Genomic DNA, 22925 nt, shown 5'->3' with positions numbered 1-22925 from the left:
TTGTCCACTTTTTGGCACAACCGGGCTGAATCTTTGGCACTGCAACTGCTCCAGACCTTTCACCAATAAACAAAGTAGATATTGGATGATTCAGCAAAACCCTGCATTATGATCTGACCTCTATATACTCACTATGTATACATCCTGCATTTGGCAATATACTGTTGTCCTCAGATGTATATTGTGATGGAATCATCCAATACGGAATATAAGATGCAATGTTGAAGTTTTCTTTTCAGATTCCTTTCACCCTTGTAAATAAACGCCATAACCGTATCCTTATTAGGAGTTTGCATTGACTTTTTGGACAGCCCAGACAAAACCTGATCCCTCACCATAACCATAACCAATTCATGCCTAACCCTAACCCTAACCTAGCCTTAACCTAACCACAATTCAATGCCGTTCGGCCTCTGGTCCTCATAAGGTCTGCTGTCCCTGACAAGGTCACTGTTTATCCTGTAAAAGGTCAAGAGGCGTAAGAGGTAACAAAAATAAGTACACACAGAAAAACATACAAGCACACTGGAGGTAAACCTGTCTTCATGTTAGAAACCTTGTAGAGGGCCACCCAAAAGAACTCAGCCTCTTAAAAAGCATCAAAACATCTATCAGCTACATTGTACAATCTGCATGAAAGAGATGCTTCAAGAAGTGTCAAGGAAAGCACAGTTGTAATGCTATTGAGATCCCTGCACGCTGTAAGGTTACAGAGCACTGTTTGCAAATGAAACAGGCCTCTTTGAAAAGCTCCAGCTATTCAGACACAGAGAAACAAAAACATAGAAACATTTTGAACGGGTTACATGGGACAGCAAGTATCAGAGTAGTACCCCAAGTTCTAGGAAATTAATGCAGTACACTCAGTGTTCAGTCACTCCTAGTTGCTATGGGAACAGAGGGGTCGATAGGTCACAAATACGAGTGTTTCTGCAGTTTAGTGATGCCAGCCACTTATGTCACATGCACACACATGCACACACACACACACAGGCTCCACGTCTGCATTTCCCACATCCAACATGACCTCCCTTGTTAGCTGGAATTAGCCTGATAATATCTGGAAAGGCCTGGGAAATGGAATGACACTGGGAAAACTGCCACATTCCCTTAAGTTCCCTCACACTTATTTAACCCTCACTGGGTCAGGAGGCAGAGAACAGGATCCAGCCTCAGGGGGTCGGTCTGGAAATTAGAGATAGGAGCAGGGATGGGGGGTAACATTTGAAAAATGGTGTCAAGTTATGGAGAAGTGAAGCATATCAGGGTTTACAAACTATCCCTCCACTCTCATCGGCTCTTTTCTCCACAATATACACTGCACATTCAATGCAGCTTGCACGTATATCAAAGGACTCAGTTTATTCACAAAGTGTTTCACCTTCATAATGTTGTTTTGTGAAGCACTAAGTCACATTTAAGCTGAGCTGGTTCATGGTATTTATTTATTATGCACTGTTAATTTCCTGACCCCGTAAGAAACCTGAGCTGAAGCACGACTCCATGCATTTTTTTCTAATTAATTCACTGGAAGTGTTTCACCAACAGCTGCACTATCTTGAGAGGTGCTGTCCTCAGAGCTGAAATAAAGCAAAAAGATCCCAGATATAAACTCCACCATCTTGTGCAAAATAACGATCAGGGGAGGGAGCCCTGATATGAGGTCAGCCTCAAGTAATTTTGAATCAGTCTCACCTTTTAATCATGAAGTTTCACATTGTTTTTAAAGCATCAAATAACTAATTGGAACCATTTTTTTTGGTCCAGGTCTCATGGATGAGGTTGGATTTTTTATGAACAGCCACCAGGGGGAGATTGACACACTTTGGCTTCACTTTTGGGGAGCAGTAATATCATCCATCTTTATTTACAGTCAGTGGTCTCTACATGTTTATGGTACACAGGACTCACACCACATGCATGTATGTTAACATATTATACTGAGATCTGTGCAAGACGATTAATCAATCCAACCAAGGCAGGTTAATAAAGGACAGAAACCTGTTTTAAAATAAAACATTTGTTTTTAAGTAGCCAATAACTTTATTATCAAGACATAATGGAGTAGTCACACTCCCTCTGTGTCTGCATTGGGATCTGAGATTCTCTGTTCTTTGGTCGCTGTCAGAGCACACGTGTATGTGTACATGTTAGTGCATGCAAGCCCCTTACTATAAAACCACTGGTAGCGATGTCAACATGACACCGCTGTGGACACACTACTTTTCGCTCCCTCTGTAATGTCAGGGCACACAGACACTGTAAACACACCTGTCACCTGCCCACCATAGTGCAGCTCAACCAAAAACACTGTGGCTACACTTTGTTTTCATACAGACTACAGGTTACACACAGCGTCTCTTTCAGCATCCCTTAAAATCCTTACATGTTTCAAAAAATCCATTTCAAACAAACCCTGTGCACTCTCAGTGCAGCCCAAAGGAGAACGTTCCAGCTTTAAATCGTCTTTGTGTTTTTAAAAGTCTGTCAGGATTTTAGAATTTATGACTCAATAATTAGTCATTTTCCATAGTAAACAGCAGTTGAAGAAGGTTGATAGCAGCTGTCCGAGATGACAAATAACTCACGGTGAGCAATGTCCGCCAAGTACTTTCAGTTCGGCCTCATCACAAATCACATAGTTGTTAGTTTAAAGTGATTTTAAAGAAGTTGTTCTGCATATGGCAGTTTGGTGTCTGTGTCTGACATTTCCTACTTGACCTCATCTCTCTAGCAATACGTAGACATGAGGACAAATCAAGAGTTGAGGGTTTACATTGGAGACGTCCTCCTGTGTAACATTTTCTGGCATCCACCGACGTGCAGAATGTCTTAAGGAGTAATTTCCACCACTCATCCTCATCCACCCTCCGTGCTGTTGCTCCCCTTTGTCTCGCCCCCTCAGGCTCTAGCCCTTCTTCCAGTGTGGTGATCCTGACTGCTTATTAATTTATAGTTAAATCTAAATGGTCTGGACACTCACACAACCCTTCCACTGTTGTTCATTTTACACTCGGGAGGGCCACCGCTGTGGACCTCACACCCACTGATCTGTCTCACAAACATCACAAGTATTTGTATACAATGGATAGCACTGGCTCTGTGTATCAACATGAAGAAGCCTGGTTTCTTGTCTTTTTTCTCATGACCTTCTTCACTGAAATGCAAACAGTGCACAGTGCAGATCATCAGTTTGGGACTTTCACAGAAAGAATGCAAAAAAAAATTATGAGCATTAGCATAGTTTGGATTCCTTTTCCAACGAGCCATTCTGCTGGCACGGTCTCAAGTGGCCAACTAACTACACATTTGTACACAGGTCCACGCTCACTTCTTCAACATGCTGCTTCAAAGAACATTTTCACACACACACACACACATACACACACACACACACACACACACAAACAAAGCTTCACACACGTACACACCTTTGCTGTCAGGATAGTGATAAATTGCAGGGAAAATGAAAAGGGGGAGCAGTAATCTGACACCTCTAGTGCTGGGCAACCAGTAATTAAATCCCTTCATTAGGTCAAATATTTGATTATGAAGAACCTCTGGGAGGATCTAGTAATGACCTTTTTCTCTTGAGGGTAAGGTGGGAAAAAAAAGTGAGAGAGAAGAGGAGAGGAGGAGAAAACAAGATAAAACAAAGTCAGAATGGAAATCAAGTCATCTCCATATTGTCTCTCTGACTATGTTCTTCACGCCTCCTCCCCACTTCTCCCTCTCTCTGGATGGCGCCTGTGTATTGTTGTATGTCGAAAACGCTGGCTGCAGCATATTGCTAATGTGTTGATGAAGACGGGCCCAGGCCAAGGGAGGCTGTCTCTGGTGGAAGACAGACAGTGTGCGTGTTCGACAGACGAGTGAACATCGCTGGCCTCCGCCTCAACCCTCTCTGGGAAGCTGCTTGCTTGAGCCTGCGAGTGCATCTCCTCCGCTCCTTGTACATTAGCCCGAGATAACACGGGCAGGGATTATGCACATTAAAAGGCAGGAATGTGTAGGATTAGCACAAGAGACAGAGACAGAAAATGTCAGTCCTGTTCATTCTCGGTTATCGGTATTGAACTCTGAAAGGGAAAGACAAATGCAGCAGATTTAAGAACCAAAGTTAAGTATAATGGGGACACAAATACTGTTGTGTAATTGACCAAATGAGCATTAACAACTTAAGAGCCTTAAGAACTGATTTAATCCATTTTGCCCCAAGGAGTAGCCTACTGCAAAAGTGCATCTACAGATGCATTATATTTGCGCGATGAGGTTGGAAATGCTAATTTCTTTATTGATTGGCTCATTAGCTGATCCTAATAGCCCCGCATGTATATAACTAGTGGCCATGCTGAGGAGGTGTAGCTGTGTTGCTTTAGAGATACTGTTGATGAAGCACAATTATCTGGCCATAAATCACACAGAGAGGGGATAGTTCTGGTTTTCTGGCCTCACAGGCCCACACACACAGACAGACATTATCACACTACAGTTTATTCAACAGAAGTATATAAACTGTAAAGACACTTCAGCCTCTTCTATTATGAGCTGCTGGCTTCCACACTTAATTAATAGATGTTTATGCAGTGTACCTGAACTTAGATGCTCTTGTTTCATATTTCACAGCTTTCCCTCGATCTCTTCCCCCTTCCCCTCTCTCTCTCTCTCTCCAGTGTGTGGCTGCTCGAATGCCAATGCCGTCATCAAAGGATACGTCAAAATGAAGGCTCTGGCAGAAGCTGCTCTCAGGATCTCAGACACACACATACACACACACACACACACACATACGCATAAACACGCTCACATGCACACACACAGCTCCAGCTATGCTTTCATATCACGCCCTGGCAACGCCCACTGACTGCAGCATATCTCCACCGGTATCACCAAGGTTACCACTGGTAGCCAGGGATACGGTCGGAGCCGCCTGTGAAAATGTAGAAACTGGGTGTGGCCAAAGTCTACATGGTCGACGTCTTCATGTCAAAAATTTCCTCCATACATTTTTATGGATTAATGATAAGAGTGTGACTGCTTGTCAAGGCTTCACTGAACCAGCTTACTAAAGATGTAATGATTAAAAAGCATCTTTGTGTCAAATGTGAAAAGCCGGTTTTGCTAATCCTTCAAGTCTATCACATCTTTATTTTTCATATGCTGTGAAGAAAGTCTTGTTCATTTCCAAGTACAGTCATCAGCTTGTTGATTTTTTTAAGCAAACAGAACCAAATGTTCTTAACAATCCAGGTGTTTCTACACACATCTGGTTTCTAATCAACAAATACGTGTGTGCTCAGATCTGACAGAAATTTCAGATGCATCTGTATACTAGAGTGCATGCATTAGTCAGTGAGTTAGTTAGCGGTTGTGAGAGGCCTGATCTCATTGGTTTAAGGACCAGAGATTAAAAATTGGTGTTTCCATGACAAAGGAAGGCCTCTGCCAGCACCCATGCATCCACAGCACTCACACACAAATTGAGAAAGAATATTCCCAGGCATGCTTCTAGCTTCACTCTCTCTGCCTGGGGAGATATGTGTGTGCATGTGTGTGCGTGTGTGTTCGTGTATGTGTGTGAGAGAGAGAAAGTCACAGAGAGACAGAGAGAAAGATTGTTGTCCTCTTCAGGTACCAAAAACACTTGGAATGTTTGGATCCATCAAGCTGAGGGACAGAACAAAGCACGAGAAAAGGAGAGAGAAAATGTTGTACTCGTGTTTATCTTGCACCTTTGTAAATCGTTAAATATACACGCACGGTCTCACATCTGTTTACACCTAAATCAAGACATGCACAAGATATATGCGCACAAATATCCAACAATTACCTTGTTTTCCCACATCATAATTTTATCATGATATGCATTCCTTCAAGTGAGAATTACAAAAATATTTATAACAGTCAAAGCATCTCACCGCTGTGCATCTGAGAGAGTGTGTGTGCATGTGTGCAGTTTGAGTTTGTTTACATGCCCTTTTCCAGCTATTTAAATGTTACCTATAGGCCTTGTGAAGACAATATTAAGGTGATGTGGAAAACCCTTCCCCCACTTTTCCACATCCTACACCATGAGGAATTAAAGTAGTAATCCACCCTGCAGGGCAATTCCATGTGTTTATAACCTGCAACTATAATGTTTTTTATATATGAGTCTGATTTATTGTTAAATAATATTTCCTTAATCAGATGTATCATGCACATACAGGACAGATAGATTAGATTAGATTCAACTTTATTGTCATTGCAATTGTCACAAGTACAAAGCAATGAAACAGCACTGCCCTAATGTCCTGAAGGGAAATAGACAGTTTTGCTTGTCAAAAGTACAAAATGACACATATACACAAAATATAGGAAACCTTCAAAATTAACAAAAAAATGCAAAAAGAAGTTTAAGAAAGAAATGTGACACCAACTTACTGAGCAAGGTCAAATATTCTTGTGGCAAAGACTATCCTCGACTGTCTTTCTGTTACAGAAGTATGCAGCTGTCCCTCGAGGCACTTCTTTAAAGAACTAGGTTTGAGGTGAAATGTGGAGAATAGCAAAGGCAAGAATGTTTTTTTTGTCTATGCTTGACAATCCACATTTTATGGTCAGCATGTAACTTGGGAGATGTCTTTTTAGCACAGCCAAACATTGTTGGTTTAATGCTCAATGGGGATTGGTTGTTGGACACCTTAGTAGATGAACAACAAAAACACATAGCTGTTTTAGAAGCAACTTAAAAAACTGTAAATCACAAACAAAACCCCAGAGATGTTCTACTCTGTTATCATGGGAGACAATAAACCAGTTTATTTGTTTAAATGATTAAACAGAGAGCTGGAAAAGCACCATGATAAGAGAAGAAGTGAAGTACAGGCAACAATCAAATACACATTGGTCATGTGATTACAGCTGGTTTTGCATGTTGGAACTCAAGATGTCACTGCTAATACTGGAAAAGTGCTGTATGAACTGAAAGACTGTTTCAATTTCAACATGTATCCTGGATGATGTTAAAGGACATGTAGTCGAATCAAACTGAGCATAAAAAGCTGAGTATTTATTATAATTAATATATAATAATCTAACTAAAATCCTGTATTTTGTATTAGTTGTTTAAATGCCTACTTTTTAAATAGAGTGTAAAAAAAAACTACACCATGCTGTTGGTATATACTGTCCTTATGCCGGCCCACACAGGAGGACAGGAGAGAGGGGCTAAGGATGTAGCCTGAGGCTGCGTGAGTGAGTGAGCTATATTGGACTACATACATTTGCAGGTGCCAATTAAAACGTTGACATATCTACGCAGCGCTACCGTTCCAACATCTGATCCAAAGGCTCTTGTTAATACAACATATGTCAAAAACAGATATTTCTAATCCCACATCTGCAATTGAGTCCAAACCCCATCCGCCCAGCTACAGCATTATTCAGACGTGCACACACGCCGCCACACACCTAAGAAAAAGGAGCTATATACAGAGTCTCCTCAGAGAAAACTCACCACCAGAAAAATAAAAGACGAGGCAAGCTATCAAACTGACAATCACCGGGGAATCCCACCACTTTCAAGTAAGAACTGATTTAATCTGGTAAATATGTGCTTGTGCACACGTAAGCAACCACACACATTTGATCCAGCTCTCTGGCACCGACACAGACACACATGTGCATCATCCTGTTCCTGAGCTGAGGAATACAGTAGACACTGTAATTCACACCCTGCCTGAGCTACACCACAGATTTCATCTAGGGGAAACACCAGGCTCCTCTATTGCCCCCAATTACTGGGGCCTGGAAGCAGTCAACAGTTTTATACAATCACATCGGCTGAGAGGAAATCAGACTCTTTTTGTGCTTCTGCTGCTTTGAGCGACGTGTTGCCGGCCAAAGCTTCAGCGAAAGGCACTTAAACTATCATATTCTGAGAGAGAGCAGGAAGTACTTCAGGTCCTTGTGAAGAAGGATTTTATACAATTTCGCAGACTCCACATGTTTTTTTTATTTTTATGGAATACTTTGACTAAAATCAAATGGACACCTTAATCCTGGGAATGCACAGGGGCGGGTGCTTGGTCGCTCACGTCATAGAGGGAAGAGAAAGCCTATAGGTTAAATTTGTCTGCGATTTGTTTGTAAATTTATTGTGTGTGTGTGTGTGTGTGTGTGTGTGTGTGTGTGTGTGTGTGTGTGTGTGTGTCTCATGCAGGCCATTCTACTCTGCAAGCTCACTTGTATTGCCATTATACATCACAGCACAGCACCAGCGAGTGGTTATGTCAGAAAGCCTGCCTTGCTCTCCGCCATATCTCATAGTTACCTCCTCTAACCAAATTACCCCCCAACCCCCTCCTCACTCGCCCCCTTCTCCTGTAGACACTGAGAGATGAGCTTTACAGGCAGCCGCCTCAAAAAGTCAACAGCAATGTCCGGCAGCGCTGGAGAAGAAATAAAGGGTAAACAAGCGCAGCTCAAGGATCCTCGCTGTCACATTTCTTCTGAAATCAGAAGCCGTTTAGAAAATGAACCAGCAACTTAAAGTCGATGAAAATCTCTCACATTGTCACATAAACTTTCACTTTCAAATGTTAATTTTATCGAAGCTCAGCAGCAGTACAACATTTATAGAAGAATGAAAAGCATAGAGCAAACAAACTTGTTCTTTAATAATGAACAAATAAACAAATAAGAGCCTGCACCTTCAGAGGAAAACTGTTTGCTGGAGCGGCATTTTCAAGTTAACCCACCATGTTTGGTTAGTTATTTTCCACCCCTACTTCCTCCTAACTTCATTGTGGTTCTATTGCGTCCCATTACTAGTTCAGCGGACGGCAGAAGTTGAGCAGATCTCAACTTTTCATGTGGCAACAGAGGCAACGATCAAATTGAGTTTAGACAATCAAAATCACATCAATGCGAGAGAGTCGGCAGAAGCAGCTGGTGAACCCGGTGTGTGTTCAGCTGGTTGTGTACTTCATTTTTAGTATTGCATTGATACCTAGTACGGTACATTATCTTGAAATTGTGTGTCCCAAGCATGACTCTGATAGTTGTCACCATCAAGGGTCACAGCAAAGAATGTCTGTGTTCAGCATGTCGCTCATTATGTGCCTACATATTACAAATGTGGCAACTAATACTACTGTAAAAAACTACTTCCGTACATCTGCTGTAGAGCACAAGCATTCATTACCATTTTATCTGTGGGAGTTGAATACAGAAATGCCATAACACCATTCTAGATTTCATCAACATAAAACAAATCAGGATGTCAGGTTTTCACCTTAATGCAAAAATGATGAATGCCAGTGTGGTTTTGGTTGTTACGACTGTTGGTGTTTTTTCATTAGATCTCCAACAACCTTTTTTTGCCATCTCTACAAGATTAAAACGGTGTGTGTGTGTGTGTGTGTGCGTACGCAGACCTTGAGAGTAACGTGATAAACTGGGCTCGCTAGTCATATTAGCAGGTATAGTAGTCAGTGTAAGGCAACAACAGCTTGTGGCTCAGCTGGGCTATGACCTCTATGCACAGGAGAAGATGTGTGTGTCTGTGTGTGTGTTGGGTAGGGGGTTTGGAGAGAGCAAGAGGGAGATAAAGATGGATGGGTAGTGGAGGAGGGAGAAATAGCAAGAAAAAAGGCACATCAGACACAGAGTGCTTCAGTCCAAAATATCAACCTAATCTGAGCAGCTTTTGTCTCCCTGACAAAGAAAAACTAGGCTCCTGGAAAATACTCCAAACTCCCAAGAACATGAAAACAAATCCTTCAAGCTTTCAGCACACTGCCTCCATACACAACTCCTCTGGGCCTCCGCAAAACATCTCCCTCACCTCGTGTTGGAGCTGTTATTATTTGGTCACCTTCATCAGCAGGAATTATTGGACCACGTTGCTTTCCAACTAGGCCAGTTTGGCGGGAAACCCCGTGGAAGTGACAACCCTACAGTAACACCGCTACAACTGAGACGGTGTGAGTAATACAGAATCCCACGAAACACGTGGAGGCATTGACAATTTTAGAGCTGATTGTGTTGAGTCATGTTGTGACACTATATGAAACACTTACATTTTATTTTCGATTACGAGCAGCTCGCTAGATTTAATATCTGCAAGGAAGATCATATTAATTCAACAAGTCATTTACGCAATTACTTCTTCAGCTTATTAAGTTTCACTGCAGTCGTAATTCTGCAGTTGAAACAACCAGCTTGGAACAAATGCACACTGGGTAAGTGAGGCCTAAACCTCCAACCATCCATCCTTCCATCCATCCTCTATACTATTTACCCTCTGAGGATCACAGGGGTAGCTGGAGCCAATCTGGCAGCTTCTGACAAACTGACATTAGGCAGGAGGCGGGTCAATCGCAGGTCAAACATACAAAGACAAACAACAATTCCCGCTCACATGGTCAATGTAGGGTCTCCAGTTAACCTAACCCCAATCGGCATGTCTATGGACTGTGGGAGGAAGTCGGAGTACCTGGAGAATCCCATGCAGACATGGGGCAAGCATGCAAACTCCTCATAGAAAGTCCTCAGCTGAACCTTGATTGGACCGTCTCGCTTTGAGGCGACTACCATGCTGCCCAGTATTATACTCATTAATATCAAATTTTAACTGTGATTCCTGACAACTATCTCAACTTCTGTACAAGTGTATGAACAGCATCAATGGTCAGGTCACAACTGACAAATAGCCCTGGGTCTCACTTCATTTCCTCAGGAAACCTCACAGTATCTTTGGCCTAAGTCCAACAACACTACACAAAAAGACAGAAACAATAGATCAGTGACATTGAGAAGAAACAGAAACAAAGACAATGCATTTGGCTTTAAACAGGGTTTACACATCGGAAGACTTACCCAAAACTTAGAAATTCCTTGACCACACAGAGCCACAGGTTAGGCCAACACAGCTACAGAAGTGCTTAAGGGGAAGTCATGCTCTCAAAAAAATTATATGTGCTGCACACACTGCCAAATATATAAAATACTTCCTAGAATTCCAGAATGAATGTTATAACAATCTTCTCCCCCTTGTATGTATCTCCTGTCATGTGCCAGACTAACTGCAAATGTCCTGCAGCTCATTGACCTATTTATTGATCAAATATCATAATTAAGCACAAGTTATTAACTACACATTTAAATGCCATGATTCTTTTGGCCTCAAATAGTGTTACAGAATGTGATGCTTGTGCAGACACCTGTATGGCCAGTGGTCAATTCCTGGGAAACAGATTTCCTGGGAATTCACTTCAAAGCTGTTTCTTTCTCCTGGTGCTCGGACCGTTCTGTGGCCTCATGTAACTTCTGCTCTCAGATTTCTGCCTCTTGTTCTTAGATTCTTGTGAACTCACCCGGCCAAGACCCCTCCATCAATACAAAGCCGGGTATGACGAGGACACAGAGTCAAACTGAAGAACAGGACATGTGTGCAGCAAAAGTGCAGACAAACAGATTTGAGAGAGAAAATTTGCATGTGAGAGGGACTATTTAAGTGACAGGGCAGAGTTTTGAGGTAAAACATTACAAAATCTGAACTGCAAAGATGGAATAGTGTCTTTAAAATGAGAAGCTGTGTTCAGGAGTAAAGACAGAAAAGTAACTGGAGGAAAAAAAATGATAAAGAAATCAGGAAAAAGTAGTAAGATTCTACGCATAAACCAAATAGGCTGATTACATTTTAAATATATTACGTATCTGAAGTATGTAATTCCTTTAACTTGTCCTTTACATCCTTGCACATGGGTGCAATGGCTGGATTCAAATGAGTCTTAAACCCACTTAGTTCACCTTCAACACCACTTCTGCTATAGGCTTTGAGTCAAAAGACTTTAAAAGAGTAAACAATGCAAAGACTTTTCTTTGTGAACAAGTGATAAAATGTGCCAGGGGTACAACAAGCGGTGACATTTTGAATCTCAGCTTGACAAAAATTGAAAGTGAAAGCCCACCAAAGCGTGCAACAACACTGGATTCAAACCTAAACCAAAACACGAGATCCTGGCAGCTTGTGACAGAATGTACATTCAACTGTGATTTATATCAATAGAAGAAGCACAGTTATGATTTCTCCATATTCTTCCTCATGCCTATACCGAAGGTCAAGCAAAGTTTATGTTAGGTTTGTTCTAATGTTTGATCACTTGAATATTCCTTTACTTTAATACCAACATGTAACATTTTTAAAAGAACAAGTTATGAACCCATAGGTTTCTGCATATTCCTATTTGTTGCATTTAGTTCAGTTTGAAATATGACTCATGACTGTGTGAAGCTTTACCTCAAAAACAAGTCAATTTCCCAAGACGCCTGGAATAAAGTGCTTCTGCTCTCGGGCCCGAGAATGTCTAATTTTCAAGAACAACATTCATCCTAATACAGAGACAGGCAGTTTGAGAGGAAGCTAGCTCGTTCCCACCCCCTCCCTCACCGGTGAGAGAAATGAAGTGATGGAAGGGGAAAGAGACGGAGGTGGATGGCAGCCTCATGCTGTCACACACCAGCAAAAAGGACAGAGAGGAGGGCCCTGTCACATCACATCAGAGTCAGCTGCAGCCACACCTGCCCTGCCACCATACATACACCCTGCTGCTGCTGCTGCTGGGAGAGGAGAGGGAAAAAAGAACATCCCTCTGTTCTATTCCTCCATTTGCCTCTCCTCTCTGGTCTACCTCATTTCAATTGCATCTCTTTCCTCATCTTGTCCACCTCACATCCATCCTCCATCCTCAACCCTCAGTCTGTCTCCCTGATTTGGCCACAATGGGGACTTGTGGGGCAGATCCCTCATATGGGACAGTTTGGGTGGTGGTGGACATGTGGACGTGTTTGTGTCTGTGTCTGTGTGTGTGTGTGTGCATTAGCGGGTGTGAATAGGTAGAAAAGGGAGGAAGAGGATTAGAAATGAAATGCGGTGATAGAGCACAACCTGACAATAAGTCTCATCTCCCCAGTGTGTCTGTGTCTGAGTGTCAGTGTGTGTGAAACAGAGAGGCAAGGATTAGCTGGTGAGAGAAAAAAATCCCTTTGTATTCCATGTGATGCTGTCAATCATCGCACTCTAAGAGAGGCTGTGTGTGTGTGTGTGTGTGTGTGTGTGTGTGTGTGTGTGTGTGTGTGTGTGTGTGTGTGAATCGCAGCTACGTATGAGGATGCACAATTTTGTCGATGGCCATTCAGATAACCAATAATAGACACTTATGTTTCACTTTCACATATTTTTCACTCCTCCATTCTTATTTTAACCACACAGTCACAGATATCTCATTGTAGCAGATCCAACACAGAACTTATTGAAATGCACAAACATACACTGTGAAGGAGGAAAGAGCTTACAATAAACATGCTTCTATTGATCCCTGCCGGGCTTTTCTTTCCTCTTTCTAGTGAGGTCAGAGGTCAGGGCTGACTACAAGCAGCAGCTTGGGGCTGTCAAGGACCTTTGCTCAAGGACACTTCAGCAGAGCAGAAGCAATATGAGGGCTTGAATCTGACTCTTGCAAAAACAGCTGGCTTTTACACAGTAAACCTTACCAACAACACAGACATGTTCCTCAATAAGAAATGTAATCATATTGTTGCACTAACAACAGAATTCTAACAGATGAAGATAGTTTGAGGGACGTTTACACCCAGCTTGTTTGGTCCATTTAATCTGAACCAAAGCGCACCATGGTCGAGACCCACAGAGCAAATTAAGTCTGGACTTAATTTCAGTTCTCGCGATAGCTTGGCCTACGGACACTTCGATGACACCACAGGAGCAGCATGGAGGCATTTTATGTTTTTTTATGTTGTTTTATTACTTCCATTGTATTTGATTTGGCTGCAACGCTGTTTACCCCTGAAACTCAAAGTATTTAGTGGAGTCAAACACTTGACCCTCCATTGGCATAGTGGTGAGTAGATATTGAGTGAATTTTAATCTTTGGTTGAACCTCGTGGAATGAGCAGCGAGCCCTACAACAAATATTAATATTACTAAGTACCACCCCACCCACCCATTAACACATCACTTGTGCTCTTATTTTTATAATGGAAGATATGATGCTGCTAGAAATAATCACAGATTATGGATTTTAGCTGGAGAATGTAACTGACACAAGATATGAGCTGAAAACATTTTACACTGTGGGATTTAAATGGATTTAAACTAATAGGATTGGAGATTTCAGTTAATTTACTGTGTGTATCATTTTATTATTTAAATAGATTTCAAATAATGTAATTCCTTTTTACGGTTTGCTAGTGAATTTAACATAAAGATATAATCTTAAAGCTCAACAGAAATTGTGTCTTAACTGAGATCCTACTAATATCTGTAGAAATCCTCCTCCAAATTAAACCCCCATTTATTACCTCCACCAAGCAGGTTATGATCTCACCTGTTTGTTTGTTTGTTGGTTTATTTGTTTCTTAGCTGGATTATGGAAAGACTACTGCACTATCCATCAAATTTTGGTACAGATCCAGGATTTGATTTTCTAGTTTCTTCAAAATTGGTGATTTCTCAAAGAAAAATTGGATGTTGATTTTAAAAATCTGGAACTGATATCTATGAGTGTGTGCAATTTGGTGCATTTGATTGAATTAAAGGGGACTGTTGGGCCCTGGCTGTGCGTTGCACTTCACTGAGTACCATTCTGGTTTTAAACTGCACTTGCTGTGATCACGTTATCGCTTTGGACTCACGGAAATGTTTTTGAACTGGCAAAAACATAGTTACAAGTTATCTTTTAACAACAACAATCATTTTGCCAAACTACTAATGGCAACTTCCCTTCTGTTGCTTGGTCCTTTCCCTGATTCAGAGGATACATCCATCTCACCTAGGAAGCCCGACTCTACAGTAAGTGAATCTCACACAGAGCTATACATGGGCAAGGTCATCTCAAAGTTTCCATTAGATCTTGTCAAACAGATTATATAATTGTAAGGCAGTATCCAAAGCTTCCCTTGTACACACTGGCAGACGATCAGTTACAGTGATCAAAGTGCAAGATGTGTTTCTTTGTATGTGCTGGTTCACTCCAGCCCCCACAGAGTCAGTTATTAGAATACAATATATTATTATATAATATAGTACATGCGCCGGTACACTAACAATTCCCATGGTCCTCGTGCACTGGCGAAAAGCCCCAAACACAATACACAAGGAGAGAAAAGGGGATTATTTCTCTCTTGCATAAAAACAAAAAAGGCAGCCTTAGTAGGATGAGGAGGGTGTGAGTTTCTGGTATGAGGTGCGATTCTTGCTGCTTAGCTGCAGCAAGGAAAATGATTTCCAACCCTAGATACTGTATATGCAGACAGACAGGCAGGCTATGCAAACAGAAAACACACACCAGACAGCTAAACAAATCAACCCAGAGGAAGAACAAATACAAGTAATTAGATCAAGATAGGGAAAAATGCACACATATTTTTAGACAGTTGGGGGGGGGGTTCAATTATGCACTCATGCAGCGAAAACAATTGACAGAGTGTTCTCTAAATCCAGGGAAGTCACTTCAGTTTAGATGAAGAGACAATAAAAATCAAATTCTTCATGCAAATCGAGAAAAGTCTGAGCGCTGAGCAGGTGGTGACTGTTATGATGTTGCTTTTCTTCTCAGGTTTGGGCACATTAAGATTCTACCTCCCTCTGCCTCCCTCCCCCTATGTGTTACTCTTGTTTTCCTCCATCTAACGTCCCTCTCTACGCTCCCTCCTTTCAATCTCTTCCTATCTCTCATATAGTGTTTTTGTTTGTGAGGGTTATGGGGGGGAAATGTTCAGACGGGTGGAAGGTTTGAGAGAACGCAGAGCCACCTAGGTTTGGTGGCTGGCAGGTAAGACAGGGGGACATGGGCCAGGTCAGCAGTGGGCAGGCCGGCTGAAGGGCTTGATAAGGTGCTGGAACATGGGGAGAAGGATGTCTCGTCCTGTTTCCAAGATCATCCAAAGAGGCTGCTAAGGCCTGTTAGCTAGAGAACTGCTGATGTGGCTAGCATCGATCAGTTTCCTGCACGACTCTGTGGCCTGCAGGGCTGGGTGACTGATGACTGACTGACAGGCGTGGTGGAGTGAAAGAAAAATTGTTCAACAAGGCTTGGTCTATTTTCTACTTTATTACTTATTTTATTCCAATGATTCTGCAGAATAATGTTGTGTGTGGGGGGGTATCATGTGCCATGATACCTTACTGATTCAGGAAATGTGCACAGATGTTGGACTGGCTCTGATAAATTGGGGCTTCTTTATGGCCCCCAATTTAGAAAAATCCTAGATCCGCCCCTGTGCATATAGAACATGCTACACATACATGCACTCAGAATACATGACTATCTTACGACGTTCTTATTTTTTTTCATTCTAACATAATTTCCTGCCTGCCCTCACCTAAACACTGAGCTGGAGCAAGAGTCATTTTTAATCACATGAGGTGTGACTGGCCCGGCCTTGTAAAAGTATTAACTGCATTTAAATACACAAACTATTCACTGGTCATCGCGCGGATTAATATCTCGATGACATTCGACACTTTCACTGTGACACTCCAGGTACAAATTTCCACTGTGATTATAGTGTCAGATCAAAATAACCTGCTGTAATCGTGACATAAAGAGGTGTTTCCCTGTAATCATCGGGGTTCCACTGCTCCCCCCCCCCCCTCATGTGAATCCTGTTATTTCAGCCACTCAAACAAAGCGTGTGCTCTGAGCCAGCACTCTGTGAGTGACAGAGAGCGAGAGGAAAGAGAGGCAAGGGAGCTGGTTAAGTGCACTGAGTGAGTGGCAGTAATCACAGCTCTGGTAAAAGCACTCTTTTGCTCTGTGCAGCGTTCCTCAGAATGGGATAGCTCTGTCTGACTCCCTCTCTTCCTCTATTTCTCTCTCTGTCTGATAATAGCTCTCAATTGAGTAATTGTGTGTTTGAGTGGAGCTACACTGCGGGGTGGAACCTGCAATCAGATACCGAGAACACGTCTCTCTCCCTCTCTCGCAGTCGGCCTCTCCATTCATACCATGCCTCAGCAGTCTGGCCTCTCAACACCCGACCCTCTCTCCAGCCCTGCAGTTCCTCCTCCACCCTCAACCCTCCAATTTTTTTTTTTTCCTCTGTACACACACAGCCTACTCTATAAAGTCAGTGAGGGCTGGGGTCAATAACAGCTGTGCGCTGTGCTGTAATTGATGTCATCATTTCAATTTGAGCTGATTACTGTTGAGAGCTGCTTATCGTGTGACCCGCGGTGGAATAACACGCTGTAGGGCCCGGAGAGCTGCCACGCCTGACCAAGCTTAACTGCCAGGCTGGCTGGATGGATGGATGGGTTGGTTCAGCCCAGGGCGGCCATCTCTATTGACTCCTAATGTGGAGGTAATGACTAAGTGTATTCCAGGGGCATGGCTAGCGCAAGTGTCCGTGTCGCTGGTATTTAGTGTAGTTCTGGGGCTATTATTGTGATTGGCCTGCCCCTCTGTCAACACACTCGCACATGATTAAGCTTTCCGCTGGCAGTGTGAGTGTGTGTGTGTGTGTGTGTGTGTGTTTAATGGCATTGCGATGTTTAGCAACTATACAATCTTTCTAATTTTAGTCATATTACAATAACAACACCATCATGCTACCTCCAAGCACCCACCCACAGGAAGGAAATAAATAAAACTGCTGTCAGTGCCTTGGCATTTCTCCGTGCTGCTGATGTCGGATTCTTTTCAATGAAAGCAACAAAACAACAGCACCACGTTGGAGTGTTCCCGCTGTGCAACAACACACATGCACAGACTGAAGCACACAGCCATACATAAAAATGGCTTATCAGATTATACGAATCGAGTCTAATTACCTGCCAACAAAAGATGATCTTCGTATTTTACAAATAACAAGTATAAGACATCTCCTGGTTCCAACATCTCGCTTCTTGACTCTAAACTTTTTTCCGCATAGACAGCGGGCAACACCGTTAACCCTCAACACCACTTGTCTGATCAAATGCTCTGGAGAAGAGCTGCTGCTAAAAACAGACAAAGGCTGATCACTAAAGGAACACCGTCTCTTGCTGTCGCTTTCTTTTTCGCCAGAGCTCAGAATCTGTGGGTGTTGGGGAGCAAAACGCTGTCTGCCACATTCTTTCTCTTTCTCTGTCATTTTCCTGACTCTTTTAATACCATCATTAGGAGAGCTCTCCTGCTTGCTGCTACTGCTGCTGGCCAAGAAACAGGGAGATACGGAGGAGAAGAGCGAGAGAAGCGAAGGGTGGAGACAATGACAGAAAAGTGTGCAAGGCTTTTTGTCTTGGAGCGAGGTAAAGATAGCTCAGGAGAACTCTGTCTTCATGGTTTCTGTCTGTCCATGCCACTTCAGGTCTGTGTGTGTGATTGTGTGTGTTGCAGCACATGTTTCCCACACAGCTGAGGTGTGCAGTGTGTTCACTGCATGTGTGTGTGAAGGTGTGCGACATGTGTCACAGCTGTGGAAACACGTGACTTCTCATCCAGGTGTGCGTCCACCTGGATTTTAAGTGCAGACCTCGAGATGACAGGTAACACACTTCCTCCGTTACAAACAAAAAGATCACTGGGTCTCATTTCTGGCCTGCGTGCACACTTATCAGCTTCATAGACCTGTGTGACCCCCTGTTCCCACGGTAACCCGAAGGTGCCCTGCCATTTGTCAGAACCCATTGATTATCTCAGACGCTGTGGCCCATCTGGAAAACTGGAGGCCTCAGATTAAAGAGACAGATTTCTGAATGTGAAGCACTTCAGCAGGAGTACAACGTGCATCTGTCTCATCCTGCAACACTACAACTATATACAATTGTCGATCAAAATAATTTTGCACTTTTGCTTCACAATCTTTTTTAATTCATTTTAAAAGTTTCAAACTTACAAGAACATCCTGTCTATCCACTTGCTTTAATTTTACTTTTTGCATTTTTCTGAAGATCATCTATTCAAGATCCATCTTTTACTTTGCTGGTGCTCTTTTTAAACTTTTGCTGGGTCACATTGGTGCGTGCTGAGCATTCATCTCTGTTCCACTCACTGTGCTTTTGGCTTTTTAAAAGATATAAGACTACTGGCTGGCTGAGGGAAGAGCCTAACATTGACCGACATCCAGTGTTTTTAATTTAGTTAATGAGAACTATGATGGTAAAAAGAAACATTTGAAAATGAGAACTATGACAAAAGAAAGAGCTAATGTCACTATGCTAATCTAATTAGATGACTAACATTCATTTTAGTGGTGTACGTAAGTTCATGGAATTCAGTGAGCTCCAGGATTGGTCCTTCTGATGTTATCTGATGATATCAAAACAGTATTTAAATAAACCACTGGGTGAATGCAGCTTCTGAAGAACTCTCTGCTCTGCAGTGGACAAAGCACAGGCAGCTGCAGTGATATTTGGAGTTGGTTGGATGATATGGCCAAACAATATATCAAAATAAAAATGTCATATCAGTCCATATCAATAATTATCACAATGAATATGTCACATTATCGATTTTTGCTTTGAATTGAAGGTTGTGGTTTTTAATTAAGAAAACAGCCAATCATGTTTCAAGTCTGAGGTCGGTCAATCATGTGTTTTCCCCTTTGCGTCTGTATTAAATATGAATATTGAACTTTGTTGTACTGCATTTGATGAAAATCATATTGTTATTATTGATGTTGTTCTGATGCTATTCGATTTTATCTGACGTATCAGTTTGGTTCAAACAGACTCACAGAGTTAGAAACACTAACTGGACTTACTGAGGTGCAGTCGGTTTGTACTACTGCAGAGCAGAGTGACACCTGTAACCATGGTAACTACAGTGTACACAAAGAAGATGCCAGCTGTGGCCTCAAAACGCATTGAAGAGATAATAACTAAAAATGTTTGAGAAAATGAGACTAACATCACTGATGAAAACCTGGAAAAAAAAGGTTTTATTGAATAAAACTAAAAGAACTTTAAAGTGGCAGTGATTTATATGATGAAAACTGATAAACTCCACAAGTGAAAATGAATGCATCTCTGGCTGAGACTTTGACTGCACTGCTCTCTCACTGTAAGCACACTGTGTAGTGTGACTGTCCGCAGTTCCTCAGTATCTCACAATGACGAAAATCAAAAAACAGCAGTAATGTATAAGTCTTCAGAAACTTCTGAAAAGAGCAGGAGCTCAGCTGACAGACAACATTCCACATAAGATCCCAAATAGACACACTCACATGAATGCAACTGACCTCACACCCACATGTGCATGAAAACAGGCCAATACAACTACCGGCCTCAACATCTCTGAGCAAACTCTGTGGGTGAGGCTGAGGGAAAGACCACCGGTGAGGTCAGAAACAAATGCATTTCTCTGATTTTTATACATTTGAATACACAACAAAGACAATTAAAAGCCACAAGAAAACATCCAAACACAGCGCACATGCACAAATAAATATTCACACACATCCAGATACTGTGCACACCATTGCATGAAGTGGATCCTCCGGCTTAGGAGTTTTTATCTTGTTTGATTCATGCAGTGCCCCATTCTGCACTCTGCACACACAAACAGAGTCTAAGCAGCAGTTTAATTTAATTTTCCCTGCACCCATCAGGACCTCTTAGTACATACACACACACACAGACACACAACACACTCCCAGGTTCTCATACCATACAGTGCACATCTTCCTCTCAACCATACAGAGAACTAACCAGCAGCTTCTGGTCACAGAAATCCAATTCCTTCCAAAGGTAATTTGTCCATTCAAAGTTTTTCCTTTCTCCTCCTCTCTTCCTCTTATTTATTTTGGTTATTTGTTACTTTTTCAAAATCTTCACCCTTTGCCCTCTTACCTCCCCCTCCTTTTCCTGTAAATGAATGTCTTTTTTTGTTTTTTGGTTTGAACCCTGTCTGCCCCTTTCTTGGCTCTTTCCCTTCTTCCTGTCATCACATACTCTGGATCAGAGCCAGCAAGATGTTCTTGGCTGTAAACGGGAACACGGGGGCATCAGAGGCTCTAACCAGGTGTCTGGGTCACTGAGGAAGTGGGCACAGTGGGGCGGAGGTGGGCTACACGGTTTAAAAAGGCAGGCATGGACAGAGCTAGAAGGAGGCTGTCAGAATTTGGCTGCATTTTTCAGCCTGTCCAAGGAGGTTGTAAGAATTGATGAGCGATGACAAGAGCTGTTCAAGGCAAAGAGACAGAAATTTAATATGTGGATATCACCAATGAGATTATTGAAAAATGTTGTCTTCTTTTTTTCAACTGCTAATATACTAATATTCTTATTTTATATTTTTTAATTAGCAGGTTAATTAAATTAAATCATCAGATGTGAGGTTTTTTTCAAGGACAGGTTAAAGTTTGTTTTTCAAGTCTGTCATAAAACAACACTCACATCAAACTTTTATCTTTTCATTTTTTTATCATAACTCTTGGACTGAAGGAGTGTCACAATTCTGAATAAGAAACCATGATACAAATATCCACGATCTCATATGGCGATGCAGGATATGGAACGCCGATGGCTATGCTGTCACCACTGCACGAGCAGACTGTTAAACTCTCATTACTTTGGAACAAAACTCATTTTTCATTCTACAATTAACACTATAACATGTCAATCATGTCGGGGCAAAGTCAGGGAAAGCTTTAACATATATCACCTATTTTATTGTCTTCAAACTGCATGTGTCAAGTGACCAATTAGGTCGAATCATGATCATTATATCTAGGATTATAGACAATTCTATAATTTACAAAAAGAGTTGATATATGGGTAAATGAGTTCATTATTATAAGACAGACTTGCAAACATGTGAATCTTGGCCTGTCTGGCAGTCTGGTCAGCCACTCCATAAACCAGTGACCAGTGCTGATCGGTGAGCTGTTATCTGTGACTATCCAACAGTAACTTTTCCTTGCTTAGGCCCTGGAATGACCCGCTGGAGTGAGCAGCAGCAACAGCAGCAGCAGCAGCAGCAGCAGCAGCAGCAGAGTTGCCTCTGACTGATGTCAGACTAAGTGGGCATGTCAGGCCTGTGCTGTCCTGGCTCCCTGCCTGCTCTCTCAGCTGCTCACTCAGTCCCCAGTGTCCTCGACCCTAAACAGATCCAGTTGCTGCTACTCAGCTCCAATGGCGGGTTGATGTGGCTGACTAATGAACACTTTTCCTAATCAGGGGTCCTCCTCCCCCTAATCTTATCATTCCCTGCACACATCCTTTGCAAATTTTTACTCCTATTTACTTGCCTTTTCTCCTCTGCCCTGAGGCTCTTCTCTCTCACATGCCCCCTCCACCTATTCCTAGGTTAGTATTCTGCATCCTCTCATCCTGTCTTCACACTCTACATCTCACTTCTCTCCGCTTCCAGCAGTCATACACCAACTGTTTTGGGCGGTTGTGGCTCAGGAGGGGGTGCGGGTCGTCCACTCATCGAAAGGTTGTGGTTTGATCCTCAACTCCTCCAGGCTGCATGTTGAAGTGCCCTTGGGCAATTTATGGGCCAGATACTAAGCCCCAAATTTCTCTGCTGTATACTTAATGTGTGTGTTAGTGCAGCTCTGCATGAATGTATGTGTGAATGTCTGAATGTGACCTAAAGCACTTTGAGTGAACTGAGACTAGGAAAGTGTTTTATAAATATTCTTTGCCATTTCTTTTAATTTTCCTCAGTTCATCATCAGCTCTATTAAAAAGCATTTACAACTCAACCAACAATGTTGCTTTATGATGACAGTTCCAATTCAATTGTTTCTCTGTATGAAAATTGACCAATTTCTCTTTTTGCAGTTCTGATCCAATTCTGAATCTTCTGATTGGAAAACTGATACAAATACCAGAGCCACATTTTATGAATGTAATAACGATTATTATTATTATCATAATTACAATTTCAACCATTGTTACGATCATAATAAGGTTATGTGAGTGTATAGTA

General features: G+C 42.1%; 1 protein-coding gene across 2 annotated transcripts in view; it reads right to left on the bottom strand.

The window, feature by feature from the left end:
* LOC109643920 (A disintegrin and metalloproteinase with thrombospondin motifs 2) overlaps nt 1-22925 on the bottom strand; it is a 103644-nt gene that overhangs the window by 77609 nt on the left and 3110 nt on the right. The window lies entirely within an intron of this gene.

The sequence above is a fragment of the Paralichthys olivaceus genome, chromosome 9 (assembly GCF_024713975.1).
Source record: "Paralichthys olivaceus isolate ysfri-2021 chromosome 9, ASM2471397v2, whole genome shotgun sequence".
In the NCBI taxonomy this organism is placed as follows: Eukaryota; Metazoa; Chordata; class Actinopteri; order Pleuronectiformes; family Paralichthyidae; genus Paralichthys; species Paralichthys olivaceus.
This window is presented reverse-complemented; position numbering and strand designations above follow the sequence as displayed.